The following is a 21,829-nucleotide window of genomic DNA, read 5'->3' on the forward strand; positions in this document are numbered from 1 at the left end:
TAATGTTTTTTGAAGTTAACATTTAACCCAGATTTTTATTTATCTATTTATTTTTTGAGGCAGAGTCTCGCTCTGTCACCCAAGCTGGAGTGCAGTGGCGTGATCTTTGCTCTTGCAACCTTCACCTCCCAGGCTCAAGTGATCCTCCCACATGAGCCTCCCAAGTAGCTGGGACCGCAGATGCGCACTACCACACTCAGCTAATTTTTTAAATACATTTTTTGTAGAGACAGGGTGTTACTATATTGCTCAGGCTGATCTCGAACTCATGGGCTAAAGTGATCCATCTTGGTCTCCCAAAGTGCTGGGGTTACAGGCATGAGCCAGTTTAACCTTTTCCTGGCCTAGCTCAGAGTTTCATTGTTCTCCATTATTTTCTGTTTGAATACTGCAAAGAAATAGCATGCTTTTACAGTGTCATGGCATTTCTGAACACATTGGCCTTTCTGATCACTGTGCAATCATGTTATCAGAAAAACTCCTGGCAACACCCATTGCTAAAGGTATGCTTGTTAGAGAAATTTAAAATTTGTGCTTTTTTCTTCTCTAACATTTAACTAGAAGTGTCATTCTTTAAGAGTTCAATTTGAATATCACATATTTAAAATTAGTACAATTGCTGATTTTAAATAAAATTAACAATGGATAAAATATGGCATTTAAAAAAATCCCTCAGAGGAACTGGAAGTTGGAAGTAGTTGGATACTTTATTCTGTATAAATAAATAATATCTTGATACCACGATGAAAGTTTTGCTTGTAATTAAATGTATTTGTTGTATGACTGCCTATGTTCTTATGAAAGGTAGCTTAGGTTAAGAAGTGCCATACCAGGGAGCTGTGAGGACTAATGTGAACTGGATACTTGGAGTGGGGAAAAATCAGCATAGAGAAAGCAGCCATTGTTGGCCTGGCCATATTTCTGAAATGTCCATGGGTATTCCAAAAAAAGTTTCAGGATTTTAAAAAATGTAATGCCATTAGGGAAAAAAAGCAATGATTTGACACACGGGAGTTAAATCATTCATGAAAACCAATATAATTTATTTTTGTACTTTCATTGTGGGTCTACCATGGATTTGCTAAAAATGGTTTCATTTGACATGGAGAATGCTAAGATGTATTGAATGTATTTAATATATAAATAAACCAACATATTTTGGTTTAAATACGAGTATGTGATAAATGCGATTACCTCTGAAAAATATGATTTGAGAACAACTTTAAATAGATTAGACTGAAAAAGACATGAACCATTAGTTTAAATGTTTACCATTGCCTTCCAGGTGGAGAGCAACAGCAATGTTGGCTAGGCTGGTCTTGAACTCCTGACCTCATGTGATCCACCCTCAGCCTCCCAAAGTGTTGGGATTACAGGCGTGAGCCACCAGGCCCAGCCTCCAACTATTATTTTTGGATTGTCTTTTTCTTTTTGCAGTTCTATGGCTGACTTCTCACTGTGTCCTCACATGGCCTTTCTCTGTGTATGCATATCCCTGGTGTCTTTTCCTCTTCTTATAACAATGTCAGGCGTATTGTATTAGGGCTCATCCACAGGACCTCATTTAATTTTAATTACATCTTTAAAAGAGGTTCTATGTCCCAATATAGTCACATTGTGAAGTGTCCTGGGGGTTGGGACTTTAATGTATGAATTTTGGGGGAACATATTTCAGTCCGTAACAGTATTTTTCTGTCATCCCTTTAAATGCATTCTCCCGCTGCTTTCTGTCCTCCATAGTTTTGGACAATAATTCCTTTGTTAATCTTATTGAAGATCCTTTGTATATGATGAATTGCTTCTCTGTTGCTGTTTTCAAGTTTTTCTTTGCGTTTCAAGAAATTGTTTATGAGAAGCCTAAGTTTGATTTCTTGGAGTTTATGTTACTTGCAGTTTGTTGATATTCATGGATGTTGTAGATTAATGTTTTTCATCAAATTTAGGAAATTTTCAGCCGTTACTTCTTCAATTATTCTTTCTTTTTTCTCTCTCCTCTCTCTCTGGGACTCCTTTATGTGTATTTTAGTATAGTTCATGTTGTTCTGTAGGTCTCTGATGCTCTTTTCATTTTTATTCACTCTTTTCTCTTTCTTTTCATCAGATTGGTTAATCCCAATTGACCCATCTTCAAGTTCAGTAATTCTGTCTTCTACGTGTTAAAATCTGCTGTTGAGCTTCAGTCATAAATTTTTTATTTCAGTCATCATACTCTTCAATGTCAGACTCTCTATTTTGTTGCTTTTATAATTTCTGTCTCTTACTGAATTTTTTTTATTGGTGAGACATTATTATTATTCTCATACTTTCCTTTAGTTCTTTAGTCATGGTTTCTTATAGCTCTTTGAACATATTTAAAATAAATAATTTAGGTCTTTGTCTAGTAAGTACAGCATTTGAGCTTCCTCAGGAACTGCTCCTACTATTGATTTTTTTCCTGTGTTGTCAAACTTTCATGCTTCTTTGCATGTTTCATAATTTTTTTGTTTTTGAAAACTGGATTTTTTAAATAATAAAAGTGGCAACTCAGGAACTCAGATGGCACGCCCTCTCTACGATTTGTCATTGCTTCTTGTAGTTTCTTGTTCATTTAATGATATTTCTGAATTTATCTGTAAAGTCTTTGTTCTTTGTCATGTGTGGTCACTACAGTTTCTACTTTGTTAGCTTAATGTTCAGCTAATAATAGGTCAGAAGTTTCCTTAAACACTGGGAACTAATGAATCTTCCAGTCTTTGCTGAGGTATTCTTTGTTTATATTGGGGTCCTCCTTCAACACTTGGCCAGGCAGGTTACAATTCCGTCTGAGCCTTCATGTTCTGTTGTGAAGAACCTCAAGAATACTGGAAAAAATGTTGGCTAAAATCTTCTCAAATTTGGTGAAAAAATTAATCTACACATTGATGGTAAGCAGAAGGTGAAACCTCATGGCCTTCTCAGGGCCTTCTTGAGTTTCTGCACAGTCCCATGCATGTGAATGGTTGTCTAGATTCCCAACAATATGTCAGAGCTTTTCAAAGCCCCTATGGAGGCCACATTCCTTAGCTTTCCCTTATATGACTTTTTGTTAACCTATTGTTTTTCCCAACTTTTAAACACTGCCTCAGACATTTGTGACATTAAAAATGCTTGTTTATAATTATTTTTCATAAGTGCCCCCTGGGGAATAGTGTTTTCAAACTGAGAGAGCTCTGAGTCAGGTCAAACACACCAGGTCCTTTCCCCTCCCTTTTCCTCCCTTCTGTTCCCTCAGGTTCCCATGGCTTCTAGCATGCACTGTGAATGCAGGTTGCCATTTGAAGATTATTTAGGAGCTGGAGACTGGAGCATGAAACTAGGGCAAGGTAAAACACCACAATCTCATTATTCTTACCCGGATTTAGCTGTTTTTCTTGAATAAATCCTCAAGAGTGACAAAAACTTTTGATTAACTTACAGGGTGCTGAAGAAGTTGATTCTAACACATTTTTCTAGTTTTCTAATTGCTTTTATGGAGGACAGAATTTTCAGAGATCCTCAATCTGTCATTTTCACTGACATCACTTCAGACTCCCTTGGAGTGTTTGATAAAGGATACCCAATCAGTGAACTTGTATTCCTATTAAGGAAAATGCAGTATGATTTCCTGTTACTTCTGGCTTTTCTGAATGTTGTAGGCCCCTCTACACTTTTCTCTCAGCGTCTCTTATCATCTATCCTTGACCTTCTTCTCTTCCTCCTCTGCACACTCCTGGGTGATCTCATCCCTTCCTGAAGCTCCAGGTGTCACCTGTACAGTGATGGCTCAAGGACCTCTCAGCCCTAACTTTCTCCTTATGTGAGTCTCTACATTTATCCTGTCTAATTCTGAACTAACTTCTGCTACTCATAAACTATATTCTTTATCTCAGCTAATGTCACCTTTGTCAGAAATTTGGCAGAGGAAACCAGATAATCTTGGAAGATTGACTTCAGAAAGATGAATGAAGCAGTGTTTTTTTCAAGTAATAAGATAATTTGGGAGGTTGAATGTGTGTGTTTGGGGTAGGTGTTGGGGATCAGAGAAAGGAAGGCATACTGAGGCCAAGGTCCACCTTGCAGTAGTCTATTCTTCAGGTGGGATGACTGTCTGCACCAAGGTGGTAGCTATGAGAATGACAAAAGAGATGGAAATGAGAAACATTACTCAGTCACCTCATGAAATGTGGCATGTGACAGAAAAAAAGAAAATGGAAAGAGGAATAGTACAGGGCATTAAGGTTTTAATTCACTGAGACTGAGAGATTGAAATTAACATTGATAGTAATAAGAATATAATAAAGAATGATTGTATTAGGGAAAAAAAATGAATTTTGTTTTAGATGTTGAAATAGTAGAAACATGTCAAGTGAGGCGAATCAAAGAGATTTCTACTTTCAATCAAGATGAAATAACAGGGATTATACTTAACCTTCTAGTTGGAACAACGAAAAATTAATTTTATGGTGCTGGACATTAATCAGTGAAGGGCAGTGATTCCTGAAAAATGGGATGCAAATGACTTGAGTTCTATATTTGCTCTAGGTTGCTCCATTGAGAGCATTTTCAGTACCAAATGCAGGAAGTACAATCCCAAGCAGAACCAAATGAGCTCCTGAGTTGAGAGATGAAGTTGGGAGTCTGGAGTCACTAAGGCAGCCAGAATTCGCATGACAGAGTACGTGAAAGTGGAGAGCTGAGGAGAGCAGGAAAGCACGAGGGTGAGTGCTCACCTAAGATATGGCCCAGAACTCACAGAGAATCTCAGTCAAGGATTCAACACGTTACTCATCAGCATATTCATGTGAGGAAACTACCAGCGGTCAGTAAAGGAACCACCAGAAAGAATTACATGGAATTGTGCCTCTTCCAACCAGCCAGACTGAAAACCTCAAGACTTGGTAGAGTATCAGAGAGAGCTTCCTCAGTGATGGCAAATAATTAGCCCTTCCACAAATGCTTTCTGGTCTCACCTAAGAAATATGATTTAATTAATTAATTAATTAGAGACTGGATCTTGCTCTGTCACCTGGGCTGGAGTGCAGTGGCATGATTGCAGCTCACTGCAGCCTCCACCACCTGGGCTCATGCAATCCTCCCGCCTCAGCCTCCCAGGTAGTTGGGACTATAGGTCCATGTCATCATGCCCAGCTAATTAAATAATTTTTTTTTTTGTAGAGATGTAAAGAGGAGGCCTCTGTATGTTGCCCACGGTGTTCTCAAACTCTTGGCCTCAAGTAATCCTCTTCTCTAAGCCCCCAAAGTAAGTGCTGAGATTGCAGGTAGGAGCCACTGTGTCTGTATTCATCCAAAAATTTTGAAATCAAGACTTGAGAGAGTGAACTCTTTCCAAATTTTTATATTCCTATAATGTAAAAATATCCAGTATTCAACAAGATAATATCTGCTGTGTTAGGCATACCCAGCCTGCAAACAAACAGGAAAATGACACCCATCATGAATCAACCAATCAAAATCAATCCAGAGCTCACATAGATGTTAAATTAGCAGAAAACAACATCAGAACAGTTGTTATAACTATTTCATGCTTTCAAAAAGTTACAGAGAGAGAAAAAATGAAAAGACTCATGTCAAATTTTAAAGATAAAAACTTTTTTTTTTTTTAAAGACAGGTTCTGGCTTTGTCACCCAGGCTGGAGTAGCGGCGTGATCTTGGCTCACTGCAACCTCTGCCTCCCAGGCTTAAGCTATCCTCTTATTTCAGCCTGAGTAGCTGGGACTACAGGCGTACGCCACCACGCCTGGCTAATTTTTGGAGACATGGGGTTTTGTCGTGTTGCCCAGGCTAGTCTCCAATTCTTGAGCTCAAGTGATCGGCCCACCTCAGTCTCCCAAAGGGCTGGGATTACAGGTGTGAGCCACTATGCCCACCCAAAAACTCTTAGTTAATTTGAGATGAAAAATACATGGAACATGATTAATGACAGATTAAACATTGCCAAAGACAAGACACAGCAATAAAAACTATCCAAAAGGAAATAGAGAAAAAGGACTTTAAGGAACTGTAGAACACCTTCAAACAGCCAATAATATGTGTAATGTGAGTCCCAGAAGGACTGAAAAAAGGAGAGACAGGAAAAATATTACAAGAAAAAAATGGCCAAAATGTTTTCAAATTTGATATAAACTATAAATCTCTTATCTAAGAAACTCAATAACGCCCACCAATAAGAAATATGGAGAACTCCATAAAGATACATAGTAATCAAAGTATTGAGCCCTAGGGATACAGGCATAGAGGGATGGGACACATCTTACGTAGAGATTAACAAAGTGAAGAATGCTGCCAGAGTTCTCATCAGATACCGGAATCTGGGAGGATATGGAAAAAATATTTTAAATATTAAAAGAGAAGATACTGTTAACTCTGAATTCTGTACCTAGTGTAAATAACTTTCCAAAACGAAGGTGACATAAAGATATATCCAAGCAAAAAAAACTAAGAATGTATCACCAGCAGACCTGCTCTACAGGAAATAGAATAGGAACTCCTCAGGCAGAAGAAAGATGGTACCAGATAGAAATATTGATCTGTAATAAGGCATGAAGAGCTCTGGAAAGTAACTGTATAGGAAGATGTATAAGACCCCTCCATTAAAAAATGTTGAAATGGTAATTGAATTTTATACAAAAATAACAACAGTGTTCTGTGTAGTTTGTAACTTACGTGTAAGTGAAATGCAGGACAATAGCCAAAGGTCAGGAAAGGAAAAATGAAAGCATGTTACTTGAAGGTTCTTATATCACACATGAAATAAGATAATAACACGTGAAAGTAGGCTGCAGTAACTTACAGTTGTAAAGCAACCACTGAAATAACAGAACAAAAAGTTTTGTTATCATCATATAAGCCAACAAAGATAAGATGGAGTAACAACAACAAAAAACCAAAGCAGAGCATCAAAGAGGAAAGGGGCAAAGAACAGATGGATTGAGTAAAAGATAAAATAACATGACGGGTGTAACCTAACCATTTCAAAAATCTTGTTAAATGTCCTAAGTATCCCAGTTAAAAAGGTAGAGATTGTCAGCTTAGATGAAAATAATCAAGACCCAAGTACATGCTGCCTGTAAGAAAGACATTTTAAGTATAAAGATACAAATACATTAAAAGTAAAAGATTGAAAAAGATTGATCATGAATCAAATGAAAGCTGGAGTGGCCATATTCATATCAGATAATGTAGACATCAGATAAAAGAATATTATCAGGGGTGAAGAATGTCATTTTATAAGGAGAGCAGGGTCGGCTTCTCAGGAGAATGTAACAATTCAAAGAATAACAAGCCCTATTGTATGTCATCACAGAGCTTCAACACAAATGAAACAAACACCGATAGAACTCAAAAGAGAAATAGACAATTCCACAATTATAACTGGGAATTACGATACTCACTCTTAATAACTGGTAAAACAAGTAAAAAAAAACAGTGTAGATAGAGCAGACTTAAACAAACCAAACTATCAAACAACTTGATTTGATTGACATTATAAATCAGTCCACCTGACAATCACATAATATAAACTCCTTTCAAGCAAACAGAAGATAGAACACATTCTGTGCCAGAAAGCAAGTCTCAAAATATTTGGAGTGATTTAGGTCATATGAAGTATGCTCTCGGACCACATTGGAAATAGATGAGAAGCTAATAATAAAAACTTTTTTGGAAAACGTCAAGTATTAGAATGATAGATTACACATGTCTGCATATTGCAAAGACTAAAGAAGATTTCAAAAGAGAAATTAGAATACGTTTTCAGCTAAGTGAGAGTGAAAACAGTATTTCAAAATGTGTGATTCTGATAAGGTAATATTTATGGGTAAAATTATGGGATTAAATGTATCATTAGAAAAGACGACAGTTGTAGATCAATTAACTACCCCAGCTTCTGCCTTAATAATTAGAAAAAGATGAGCAAATTCAACACAAAATAAAACAGTTTTGGAAATACTAAGGATCAGAGTGAAAATTAGTGAAACAAAAAATAGAGAAAAGTCCATGAAACCAAATATTTATAAACCTCCAGCAGGCTGATCATCAAAACAAAAACAAGACAAATTCCTAATATCAGGTATAAAAGAAATTATATCAGCACACATTTTGTAAAAATTTAAAAATACAGGATATTTTTCTATTTATGTCACTTTCAACTTATTTCATCGATGTGCTATAAATTTCAGTATACACATCTTTCACACCTCATTAAAATTACTCGTTAGTATTTTATATACTTATATATTTGTTTTGATGCTATTATAAATGGAATTATTTATTAATTTATTTTTCAGATATTTTGTCATGGGTGTACAGATACAAGAATACTATTTGTATGTTAATTTTGTGACTCACAACTTTATTGAATGTGTTTATCAGCTTTAACGGGTTTTTTTTTTGGTGGAGTCACCACCAAACAGGAGGAGAAACAACAATACAAACATGAAATAGAAGCAGTAGCAAAAGAAAATGAAGAGGAACAAGAAAATACACAACGGAAGAAAGGAAAAAGAACAGTGTGGGAAATTAGAAGGCCTATTATACTTTTTATCCCCTCCTGGATTCATAAAATTTGAGTAACTCCAAGAGTATCACTACAAAAAACAAGCAAAAGGATACACAAATAGTCACCCCCTAAATTTTGTTAACAGTGAGACAATGGTGCCACTCACGCCTGGCTCAGGCACCAGCAGGACGGGGGCACCCTCCAGAGATTGCAGGAGAAAGGGGAGGACTCCTCTGCCCTAGGTGTACCGCCACCACTGCCACCAAGGCCTGCGTTACAGCACCCACAGGTTCCTCCCCATCCCAGAACGGGATGGGCCCTGCAGTGCTCTTACTCCCCATTCCCGGCCCCCAGACTTCCCACTGCTACCACTACTAGCGCCAATGCCAATACAACCACTGTCACCCTCAATGTACCAGCCCACCCTACCAGGCTCCTACCACCTGGCCCCCGTGGGTGCCCTCCTACCGCTCCGGTTGAGCTGCGGTCTCCATCGCCACCACCAACCGCATGAGGCAAGCTGCAGAGCCACATCATCTGCAGGCTGGACCGTACCACAGGCGACTCCTCCTCCTCCTCCTTCAGACCGTACCACAGGCGACTCCTCCTCCTCCTCCTTCAGCCTGGCTTGGAGCAGCTGGGCAGGCAAAGCCAGAAAACCCCAAAACAGGATTCAGGCAGTGGAACCATTAGAGCCTCACCTTGTCACGCTGGTGACTGGGTGGCAGGAATCAGTTTCACTGAAGGCACTCACACCCACCTTTCAAAATCCAGCCTCTCCTTCTGGCAAAAGCTGGCCAGGAACAGGGGCCTGGGGTGGGAGTGACTTCACTGAAACTGGCTCCTGGCCAAGTCCAGCTGGCCAGGAATTGTTGGGCCCACCAGGGCTGCCCTCCCTCAGGGAGCCCAAGTAAGAGAAACTCAGACCCAACCAGCCCTCCGCACCCAAGGGCTGGTTCCCATTCCTGACACCTCCACCCACAGTGCCCTGTCCCTCACTTCCCCCGTGGTGTCTACTACTCCCTGCCTGGTAGTCCCAGGTGGTCTCCGCAACACAGAGCATGAGGGCAGGCCAGAAAACCACAGTGGGCGTGGGGGCCCTGCCGTGCAATCTAGCTCGAGCAGGAGAAAAATCACCTTCTAGAGTCTGGAGTCCAGGAAGAGAATGATCCCTTACCTAGGGGCCACCAGAAGGAAGGAGGCCACCAGAAGGGAGGAGGAGGCCACTGCTGTAGCTGCCACCTCCTCAGTTCGCCAACGCCACTGGCAAGTGTAGCCCCCATAGCACCCCTAATCTGTCCCCTGCTACTAGCAGTGTAGCCCCCGGATAGCACATCCAACACACCCTACAGTGTCAGACAACGTAACCCCAATACCTCCCCAAAACCACTCCCCCCACACCGCAGGGAGTGTACCACCCAATAGTGTCCACAATCTGACCCAACCATGGGTGTTGCCGCACTAGATAGCGTCCCAAACCCGCCTTCCCCAACCCCGCCACAGGCAGTTCAGCTCCTGATGGCGTACCCCCCAGTCACAGGCAGTGCAGCACCCAACAATGCCCCTAAACCACCCCCCCACTGCCATAATTGCAGCCCCAGATAACTCTACCCAACCCACCCCCTGCCACTGGCAGTGCCGCAGAAGATAGTGCCCCTAATTCTTCCCCAGCCACAGGCAGTACACGTTAGTGTACACAATCTACCTCCCCCCACCACCCCTGCCACCACGGGCAGTATTGCCCCAGACAGCCAGCCAACCAGCCTGACCACCAGAAAGGCAACGGTGGAGACAGCCCCCAACCAGACCACTGCCACAGGCAGGGTAGCCTCTAGCAGTGAGCCCCAATATGACACCCCACCGCTTCCCCCAAAGGCGTACATACAGGGCAGCCCCAGGAAACTCACCTACCCCATCACATTTCTACCACTGTGGCAAAGCGGCAGTCTCCGACGTCACCACCAACCACAGCGAGGTGAGCCACGGTGGCAAAGGCTCCAGGCTCCAACCTCCAGCATGTGGTGGTGCCTCTTCCTTCTCCTAGTCCTCCAGCCCAGCAGGAGAAGCTCCAGCTGCCAGCCACTCTCTTACTGCTCTGTCGCCATGGCCAACCGCTGTGAGGTAGTGTCCCAGGCTCCAGGGCTCCAGGCTTCATCCATCCTCCATTCTCCAACAGGCGGAAGGTTGCGGCCTCTTCCAGTTCTCTAAGCAGGGCACAAAGTACCTCCTCCGCTGGACACAGAAGAGCTTGAAATGATCTGACGCAACCTCAGCATACTTTATATACCGAGGTTATGCAAAAGCAGTTCCTGGACTACGTGTTCTGATTGGATGAGAGAAAAACCTCTAGGCCTACTCTGATTGGACTTTATTTTCATGCTGTGATTGGTTGTTAAGACTTGCTCTCGTCCAATCAGAACATGATCATAAAGTCCAATCAGAGTAAGCCTAGAGGTTTTTTTCTCATCCAATCAAAACATGCAGTCCAGGAACCTCTGTGAGCATAACCGCAGTATATAAATGATGCTGAAGCGAAATCAGGTGTTTTCAGGTTCCTGCATCTGTAAGTCCAGTTGCTAGCAGCTCTGCAGAGAGGAGTAGGATCTCGGAGTCCCGCGCCGTATGCGGAAGGCTGGAGCCGCGGGAGCGCGGCTCGCCTCGCTGCGGTTGTTGGCAGCGACGGAGATAGCCCAGCTGGAGCGGTAGGAGAAGGAAAACAGTTTTGGGATAGATGGAGGGGAGTAAAGAGGGTAGTTAATGCCAAAGGGAGAAAAGGATAGCTTAGCAGGAGAAGGCATTGCAAAAAGATGGTGGCGAAAATATGGTGGGGAAAAAAGTTTTTGGGTAGGTGGAGGCGGAAAACGGTGGGGAGCGGGAGGGAGGGAAGGTTTTGCACGAAGACGGTGGGTAAAAAGTTTGGGTAGATGGAGGGGAAAAAGAGGGTGGCAAGTGGGAGGAGTAAAAAGTGGGTGGTGATGGGGGAAAACGGGGGCGAGCAGTAGGGAGAGAAGGTTTTGTGAAAAGACGGCGGAGAGAAAATACAGTGGGGGGGGGAAGTTTTTGGGTAGAGAAGCAAAAGAGGGTAGCAAGTGGGAGAAGGAAAAAGAGGGTAGCCAGTAGGAGGAAGATAAGGTTTTGTGAAAAGACTGGCAGAAAAGAAGGATGATGGAGAAAGAAAAGATTCGATAGATGGAGGGGGGAAAGAGGGTGACGAGGAAGAGGAAAGAGGTGGCGAGAGGGAGCAGGGATAAAGGGTTGGGAAAACAATGGAAAAATAGTTCGGGGTAGATGGAGGGCGAAAAAGAGGGTGGCAAACAGGATAGGGGAAAGAAGAGCACGAGTGGTAAGGCGGGGAGAGTTTGAAAAGATGGTGGGGAAAGTTTTGGGGGGTGGATGGAGGGGGAAAAGAGGGAGGTGAACAGGAGTGGGGAGAAGGCTTTGTGAAAAGACGGTGGGAAATGTTTTTGGGTAGATGGAGAAGGGAAAGAGAATGGCAAGCAAGAACGGGGGAAAGACGATGAAGAAAACAGTTTCTGGGTAGATGAAGGGGGAAAAGAGGATGGTGAGCAGCAGGAGTGGGGAGAAGGTTTTGGGAAAAGACGGGGAAAATGTTTTTGATTAGATGAAAGCAGAAGAGGGTGATGAGAGCAGAAGGGGGAGAAAGAGGGTGGCCAGGGATAAGGGGAAAAGACGGTGGGAAGAAACAGTGGGGAAAGGGTTTGGGTAGATGGATGGGGAAAAGGGTGTTGAGCAGGAGAGTAGAGAAGGCTTTGTGAAATGATGATGGGGAAAAAATGGTGAAGTAGTTTGAGGGCAGATGGAGGAAGAAAAAGGGTGGTGAGAGGGAGGGGGCCAAAGGCGGTCTGGAAAAGAAGGTAGGGAAATAATGGTGGGGGACAAAGGTTTTGGGTAGATTTTTTTAATAAGATCATTTGTGTTTTTTCTCTTTAGTGGTTTTGAGTTCTTTATATATTTTGTGTATGAATTGTTTGTCTGATGCATAGTTTGCAAATACTTGCTTCCATTCTCTGGGTTGTTTCTTCATTTTTAAAAAATTTTAATTTAATTATTTTTAGACAGAGTCTCGCTCTGTCGCCCAGGTTGGAGTGCAGTGGCACGGTCTCGGCTCACTGGAAGCTCTGCCTCCTGGGTTCAAGCCATTTTCCTGCCTTGGCCTCCTGAGTAGCTGGGACTACAGGCGCCTGCCACCACGCCTGGCCAATTTTTTTGTATTTTTAGTAGAGACGGGGTTTCACCGTGTTAGCCAGGATGGTCTCAATTTCCTGGCCTCATGATCGGTGCACCTCAGCCTCCCAAAGTGCTGGGTGTACAGGCGTGAGCCACGGCGCCCGGCATGTTTTCTTCTGATTGCTTTCTCTGCTTTGCAGAAGCTTTTAAGTTTAATGTAATTATATCTTTGCTGTTGTTGCTTGTGCTTTTGATGTCTATTTGAAAATTCCTTGTCCTCTCCCAGTTTCATGAAGCATTTATCCTGTTTTCTTCTCCAGTAGTTTCAGGTCCTACATTTAAATCTTTATTTTGAGTAGATGTTTGTATATGGTAAGATAACGGCCTAGATAGATTATTGTACATGTGGGTGTTGGGTCCTAGCACAGTTTATTGAAGAGATTGTCCTTCCCAAATGTGTGTTCTTGGTGACTTTGTTAAAAATGGGTTGACAATAAATGCATGAATTTATTCCTGAGTTGTCTGTTGTGTTCCACTTGTCTGTCTTGTCATTCGTTAGTCTCTGTCTCTCCTCCGCTCCTTTTATTGATAGCATCATGCTGTTTTGATAGTACCATGCATACTATATAGATTTGTGTGTTTTTAAAACAGGTAGTGTGATGCTTCCAGCTTTTCTTTTTATTCCAGATTCTTTTGTCTGTCTGAAGTATTTTGTATTTGCATATGAATTTTAGGATGGTTTTTTTATTTCTTTTAAGAATGTCTTTTGTAATTTAAGATGGATTGCATTGATTCTGTAGATCCCATTAGTTGATGCAGATATTTTAACAATATCCTTCTGCATGGACATGGGATAGCTTTCCATTTACTTATGTCTGCTTTAATATCTTTCATTTATGTTTTATAGTTTTCTTTGTATCTTTTGCCTTTTTGGTTAAGTGTATCCCTAGATACCATTTTTTTTTTTAAATGAAATAGCTTTCTTGACTTCTTGCTTAGGTATTTTGCTATTGATGCATCGGCGTGCTACTCATTTTTATATATTGATATTGTATCTTGCAACTTGACTAGATTATAGTAGGATTTTTGTGGAATCTTTAGGGTTCTCTGTCTATATATATGTTTATGTCACCTGCAAACAGGAAATTTGACTTCCTTTTTTCCAATTTGGATGCCTTTTATTGCATTCTCCTGTCTAATTGCTGTAGCTAGAATTTCCAGTACTATGATGAATAAAAGTGGTGTAAAAGTAGCCATGCTTGTTCCAGATCTTGGAGGAAGAGCTTTTAACTTTTCCCCATTGATTATGATGTTAGCTGTTGGTTTGTCATATATGGCGTTTGTCATGCTGAGACATGTTCCATCTGTACTCATGTTGAGTTTCTATGAAGGAATGTTGATTTTTTTTTCCAGCGTCTACTTAAATAATTATATGGTGTTCTTGATTCACTGAATGTGATGTCGCACATTTATTTATTTGTGTTTATTGAATCTTCGTCATATTCCTGGGATGAATCTCACTTGATCATGGCAGATAATCATTTTATTGTGTTGACAAATTCAATTTTCAAGTATTTTGTTGAGGATTTTTTGCATCTGTGTTCATCAGGGATATTTAAAATGCCTGTGGTTGGCTTTGTGTGTTGTGTCCTGCTCTGATTTTTTACCAGGGTCATGCTGTCCTCATAGAACAAGTTTCGAAGCCTTCTCTGCTGTTCTTTTTATGGGGAATTTTTTTAAAATTAATTAATTTTTTTTTTTGAGATTCACTTCATGCTTCTCTCACCTCTGAGGGCAGAGATCTTGTCTGTCTTTATTCACAGCTCTAGGCATGTTAATCTTCACAGAAAATAGCACATAAATATTTGTTGAATAAATGTTTCTGGTAAAACTTTCTCTTGACTGAAATTTTAAAAAAGTAACGTAACTTTCAGCTAAGATAGAGTAATGGGAACCAGAATATTTTCTCTTGTGGGACAAGAAGGAAGGAAGGGAGAAAAAAACTGGACAAAATATATCAACCAATGGTTTGGACAAAATATATCAGACAACAGAAGAAACCTCTCCTGAAGGGTGTGAAACGAGAGGGAGCCCTGCGTGGGTGCTGTGACTGCTCGACCTTACTGCCTGGAGAAAGTTTTCAGGTAGCAGCACAGGAAGGGGGAACCCATAGGTCTCCCAAAGTGGAGAAAACAGAGCTAGGAGCTCAGGAAGACCAGAGAGGGTGGAGCCTACAGGGGAGGGCCCTAGAGGGGAGAGAGCTGCACAGAGAACTCTAGAAATCAGCACGTGTATGTGAAAAAAACAAAAAACCACCTGAGGCCAGGGAAGAATCACCAAAGGAATTACAGGGAAGGATCCCGGGGCCTCATGCAGGGTTAGGAACAGTGCCAGTTTCCACTAGCCAGAGTGCGAAGCACGCGACGTCACCAGGCATCAAGTGCACACGCAAGGGACTATGGTGGTGTAAGTGTAAGGAGAGTTAGCCCTAGACTAAATTCTGCTGTTTTCACTTGAGAAAGCCTTGAAAGCAAGACCCAAGAGGACAAATTGTTTACATGTAACTTAAACGTGTTCCAGAATAAACTCAAAGGTATTACGTGTGTGTATGCATGTGCGTGTGTGTGTATGTATCCAGTATCCAATAAGGTAAAATTCAGAATGCCCAGCATGTAGCCAAAACTTACTGGGGGTGCAAAAAGCAAGAAAATACTATCCATACTAAGGAGAAAAATCAGTCACTTGAAAGTGACCCAGAAATGACACACATAATGAAATTAGGTAAGGACATTAAGTGGTTGGTGTAATTAAATTTCATATGTTGAAGCAGCACAGGAAATAATAAATGTTTCAGGTAGAGACATAGAAGAACCAAAATTTAAAAGAGAACCAAATCAAAATTCTACACATGGAAACTATAATATGTAAGATACACACTGTATAAATTAATGGCAGAATTCACATTGAAGAATAAAGATTAGTGCAATTTAAAACATAGTAATAAAAACTATATAACATAGAACCCAGAGAAAGAAAGAAAAACTTAAAAAAATAAGAGTCCTGGGACAAGGTCAAACAGCTTAATATACATGTAATTGGAGCCAGCAAAGGAGAGAAAAGGAAGGTCAGAAAGAATATTTGAAGAAATAAAATACAAACATTTTCTAAATGTAATAAAAACCATGAATCTGCAGATCCAAGAATCTCAATGAACCCTAAGCATGAAAAACTGTAAAACAACAATACCAAGGCACACATAAATGCTTTAAATCAATAATAAAGACAAAATCTTAACTAGTCGGAGAAAAAAAGACCGTATTACATACAGAAGAACAAACAGTGGTGGGGCGGACCTTTCATTTGAATCGATGCCAGCAAAAAGAAAGTAGAGGGACATCCTCAAAGTCTGAAAGAAAAGCAAAGTTGTCAAACTGGAATTCTTTACCAGCAAAAATATCTTCAGAAAATGAACACAGAGCATTTCCCAAGAGCAACCATATTGTAGACCATGAAACCAGTATCAATAAGCTTAAAAGGATTCAAGGTAATATAAAGTATGTTCTCCGACCGTGATGGATTTAAATTAGAAATTGACCACAGAAAGCTATCTGGAAATCTCCAAATATTTGGAAATAAAATAGAACACTTCCTAATAAACCAAGGATCAAAAAAGAAACCAAAAAGCAAATTAGAAAGTATTTTGAACTGAATAAAAATGAAAATACAACAAATTGAAATCAAGGAAATAGAGAACTGAAGAATAATAAAATCATTAAAAACCGAAGTTTCTTTTTAAAGATCAATAAAATTTCTACGCAGATTGACCAAGAGAAAGGAAAGAAATGAGTTAACCAAATTAGGACTGACAGAGGTGACATTTATAAAAATTTCCCAGATAGTAAAAGGATAATAATAAGATAGTGTAAATAACTTGTCAATAAATTCAACAACTGAAATGCAATGGACATACGGTTTGAAAAACACGAACTACCGAATACCAAAGCCCACTTAAGAATGAATAGATATCATGAATTTTCCAAATTTGTTAAAAAAATTTAATTTGTGGTTAAAGCCCACCCACAAGGAAATGTACAGTCTCATAGCTTCACCACTGATTTCCACCAAATGAGAAAGAAAAATATCAATTTAAAATAATCTCTTCTAAAATCTTGAAAAGAAGGGACTACTCAAGTCATTCCATGAGGCCAGAATTGCTCTGATAGCAAAATTAGACATTGAGACAGTAAACCTAAAGACCAATATTCCTTATGAGCATAAATGCAAACATTCTTAACAAAATTTTGGCAAATAAAAGTTAGCAATTCCTAAAAAGAGATAATACCTCTTGACTACGTTTATCTCAGAAATGTAACATTGACCTAATATTCAAAAAGTTAACATAACTTATATTAAGAAACCCAAACCAAAAAACATGATCCTCTCAAGATTTGCTGAAAAGGTGTTTCACAAAATCTAATTGCATTCCTGATAAAAACTCTCAGAAAACTAGGAGTAGAAGGGAGCTTGCTTACATAATAAAAGGTAACTGTAAAAAACCCACGGGCAGTACCTAATATTTAAGTAACTAGGAGTAGAAGGGAACTTGCTTGCATAATAAGAGGTGTCTATAAAAAACCCACAAGTGGTACCACTTTTACTGGACAACCAAATGCTCTCCTTATGGGGAATATTTTGAGTAAAATTGGTGTTAGCTCTTTTAAAAATGCTTAGTAATTCAGCAGTAAAACCGTGCTGCTTGTGTTTTCCTTTGCTGGGAGACTTTTTATTACTGCTTTAATTGCATTACTCATTATTGGTCCGTTCAGATTTTTTATTTTTTTATCATTCTACCTTGGGAATTCATTATGTGTCTAGAAATTGATTCACTTCTGGATTTTTCAATTTGTATATAAACGTTTTTAGTAATCATTTACAATCCTTCATATTTCTGTGTTATCAATTGTAATGTTTGCTTTTTATCTGTTTCTTTTTCTTATCCTTAGTCTAGTTAAAGCTTGTCAATTTTGATTTTTTTCTAAATCACTCCAGCTCTTTGTTCCATTGACTTTTTGTATATTTTGTTTGTTTTTAAAATTTCCTCCCTAATCTTTATGGTATTTTTTCTACTAATTCTAGCATTTGAATTTTTTCGTTTTTTTCATTACTGGAGGTGTACTGTCAGGTTGGCTATTTCAGATGTTTCTACTTTTCTGATGAAGGCATTTGTAGCTATGCACTTGTCCTCTTACAACTGCCTTTGCTGCATCCCACATGATTTGTTATGTTGTTTCTGTTCTTGTTTCAAAAAATATTTAATTTCCTTTTTTTTTTTCATTTACTGGTTGTTCATGACCGTGTATTTTAATTTCCATATATTTGTACAGTTTTTAAAGTTTCTCCTGTTGATTTCTAATCCTATTCTACTGTGGTCAGAAAAGATACTTGATATGAATTCAGTTTTTTAAATTGTGTTGAGACTTGTTTTTTGGCCTAACACATAGTCTGTGTTGCAGAATAGTTCATGTGCTAGTGAACTAACGTTTTGTCTGGATGATCTGTCCGTTGACAGTAGTGGGGTGTTGATTATAGTGGAGTGTTGAGGTATTCTATTATTATATTCTATTCCATCTGTCCTTAAAGGCCTGTTAATATTTGCTTCCGTATTTAGGTGCTTCAGTGTTGGTTGCATATACATTTATAATTGTGAGGCTGCTGTTTACTTTTTTCTCATTATACAATTATCTTTACGTTTTTTTTTTAACTTAAAGTCTATTTTATCTAAGTATAGTACTCCTGCTTTTTTGTTTGCATTTGTATGGGATATCTTTTATCATCCTTTCACTTGCAGTCTATGTATGTCTTCATAGATGAACTGAGTTTCTTGTAGGCAAGAAACTGCTGGACACATCCGTGCAGTGCTGCTCCAACCAGAGGAGTTGCAGGCTCGCCAAGAGTCAGCCTTCCTCCCAAACAGGTTTGGTAATTGTAACTGGTACTTACTATTGTGATAATATTACATCTTCCATAACTGATGAAACAGGAATGAAAAAAAATACAGGAAATAGTTGTCATTAAGAAGTTGAATGTTTTAGAAAGACTCAGTGAAGTGAGTCTCAAACTGGTTTTCATCAGGTGTGGGATTGAGAGTCTGTTCTGTTCACCCCTTCCTTTCCCACCCTCCATGGGGGAGCCTTACTGGGAAACCCCAAGGGCAGGAGCAGAATCTAAGCAGCAGGCTCCCTGGCACCTCTCAGCTAGGGTCTGTGCCTTTCCATGGTCTACCATTTCTTCTAAACAGGCATGCGAGTTCATGGAGAGGAAGAGGCAAGGCTTTTTAGATATGATTTATTTCCTTCACTGACTCAACCAGAGTCAACAGGAGAGGCAGAATGCCTGCAGTATCCAAGAAATTCTCAGACATTATAGGCTCCAACTTACATCTTAACCCAGAACTAAAAGTGTTTCTTTGATTCTCTCCCTGTATTCCATTTGGTATTTCTCTTGGGGTAGTTTCTCACTGAAGAGGATGGTATTAAGCTTGTCTGTTTGCTTTCATTCTCTTGGACCTTTGGTTTGTCATCTAGGAAGAGGATGTTTTTCCTGTTTTTCTCTTTTTTCATTTTCTTTTTTCTTTTTTTCTTTGAGACAGGGTCTTGCTCCATTGCCCAAGCTGGAGTGCAGTGGTGCAGTCACAGCTCACTGCAGCCTCCACCTCCCAGGCTCAAGCAGTGCTTCCACCTCAGCCTCCAGTAGCTGGGACCACAGGTACACACCACCATGCCTGGAAAATTATTTTATTTATTTATTTGTAGAAACGGGTCTGGCTGTGTTGTCCAGGCTGGTCTTTAAGCTCAAGCTATCCTCCCTCCTCTGCTTCCCAAATATTACAGAGATTCAGGTGTGAGCCACTGTGCCTGGCCTGTTTTTCTTATAAATAGTATGTAGATTAATTTATTTAACTTTTAATAATGAAATGTGCCTGGATAATTATGTTATTTATTTATTTGTAGAAACAGGGGTCTGGCTGTGTTGTCCAGGCTGGTTTTTAACTCCTAGGCTCAAGCTGTCCTCCCTCCTGCTTCCCAAATATTACAGAGATTCAGGTGTGAGCCACTGTGCCTGGCCTGTTTTTCTTATAAATAGTATTTAGAATAATTTATTTAACTTTTAATAATGAAATGTGCCATATTTGGCTGAAGTTGAGAATATACTATAATAAGCCCTGTGTCCTCATCACTGAGCTTCAGCCTGTATCCTCTCCTGGCCAGTCTTCTTTTGTTTGTCCTTTTCACTTCTGCCCCTCCACAGAGCCTTGGGCCTTAATCTAAAGTTGGTGAGTAAAGGTCATTTATAAGTTCTAAGTTAAAATGTTGAAGATGTGAACTTATTGTTTTAAAAATGGTTACCCACTTTAACGAGGTTTCATTTGAGGAACCAGTATGTACAGGTCCCAGTTGTCTCAGATTGGTAGATTGAATTTTAAAGCTGACAGCATTTTTGTAGTAATTTGATGGTGTGACATTGCATTTCCTCCAGCTAATAAGCCATGCTTCCGGTGGAAAGACTCCACTTAAACATAGTGAGCAGCATGATTATGAAAATAAACATTGAAAGTTTTATCCATAAGCTTCAGTTTAAGGCATATTCTTTGCAATGTAAGTTAGTAAACCAATTACTTATCATAGAGATACTATTTATTTTAGATAGAGAAAGACAGAGCTAAGGGGAGAAATGTATTGCTGTGTTAAAATAGAAATATATATATGTATTTGAAATTGAGTCTAGCTCTGTCGCCCAGGCTGGATTGCAGTGACACGATCTCAGTTCACTGCAACCTCCGCCTCCCAGGTTCAAGCTACTCTCCTGCCTCGGCCTCCTGAGTAGCTGGGGGGCTACAGGTGCATGCCACCATGCCCAGCTAATTTTTTGTATTTTTAGTAGAGACAAGGTTTCACCATGTTAGCCAGGGTGGTCTCAATCTCCTGATCTCGTTGCCCGCCTCGGCCTCCCAAAGTGCTGGGATTACAGGCATGAGCCACTGCACCTGGCCTAAAATAGAAAAGATATTTAAAACTTTTGTGCTTTGTTCCTCCAGAGACTGATTAAGATCTTTGAATGGAAAATCTACAGAAACAGATTTTAGTTCAATGTGTATCATTAGTATATTGACATAATTTTGTCTGCCATTTATGGAGTTCTGGCTTTGAACCAGAGAACAACATAGATGAATTTAACTCTATTATTTCATCTGGCCATCGCTGTAAACCTTGAGGTACATATTATTATTCTCATCTTACAGATGAAGAAACTGATGTTCAAAGAGGTTCAAGGTCACTTACTGAGCTGATAAGAGCTCCTGCATCTCTTACTATGCAATTATTAAACTTTTGTACTGTACTCTTAGTTATTTCAAATTAAAATTAGTCATTTCAAATTGTAATTAGGAATGTTTTAAACTTGACTCAGTACAAGCTTTTCAAAAAAAATTGGCAGGCTAAACCACATTTTCCTGATGATAACTATTTGACCTTCTCTTGGACCCTGGTCCAGATACATTTTGAATATTTGATTTGGGGGTTCAAATCATCTTCCCTGAAAGTCACACTGAAGCTCTTATTTTAGAAGTGGGAGGTTATCATTCACTCAGCCTCCTAATGGCTTTTACATTACAAAAAGCATGTTTATAATTTCAATGGAAAAATCATATATATAATTTACCTGTGAAAAATGCTTTCAGACACTGACTTGGGATGCTGTCTTTACCTGTATACTACTAACTCAGTTGGAAGAGGAGTAAGCAAATTGTGTTCTGGATTACATGATACTCTCAGGTCAGTTGCATGGAACTTCCTAAATGATTTAGATGGAACATTTTCCTCCTTACATAAATCTCTGTGAAGAAGACAATGAGTGGGGGTACATTCCAACTCCCTATAGACTAGTAAGTAAATAACAAGTCTGAACTAACTCAAATAATTCCAATCTTCTCTTACTGCCACCTCTCCCCATCTTGTTTTGTTAATGCATTTTAGCTTTATTTTGGGTCTGAAGACTTCAGTAGCCCTAAGATCATTGTTTCCAGCCAGAAAGTCCTCTGTGATCAGGATTTTTATAACAATATCAGT

At 39.7% G+C, this 21,829-nt stretch overlaps 1 long non-coding RNA gene and 1 pseudogene across 1 annotated transcript in view; one reads left to right on the top strand and one right to left on the bottom strand.

The window, feature by feature from the left end:
• The window catches only part of LOC129048219 (uncharacterized), a 54,572-nt gene extending 43,803 nt beyond the window's left edge, over positions 1-10,769 (bottom strand). Inside the window, exons 1-2 of the long non-coding RNA XR_010141406.1 lie at positions 10,428-10,769; positions 8,985-9,153 (exon numbers count right to left, since the gene is read on the bottom strand). This is a non-coding gene — a long non-coding RNA (uncharacterized LOC129048219). The remainder of the gene's footprint in view (positions 1-8,984; positions 9,154-10,427) is intronic.
• Positions 1-21,829, top strand: part of LOC100937133 (geranylgeranyl transferase type-1 subunit beta-like) — a 382,799-nt pseudogene that overhangs the window by 224,684 nt on the left and 136,286 nt on the right.

This window comes from Pongo abelii, chromosome 8, assembly GCF_028885655.2.
Source record: "Pongo abelii isolate AG06213 chromosome 8, NHGRI_mPonAbe1-v2.0_pri, whole genome shotgun sequence".
NCBI classification, from domain to species: domain Eukaryota; kingdom Metazoa; phylum Chordata; class Mammalia; order Primates; family Hominidae; genus Pongo; species Pongo abelii.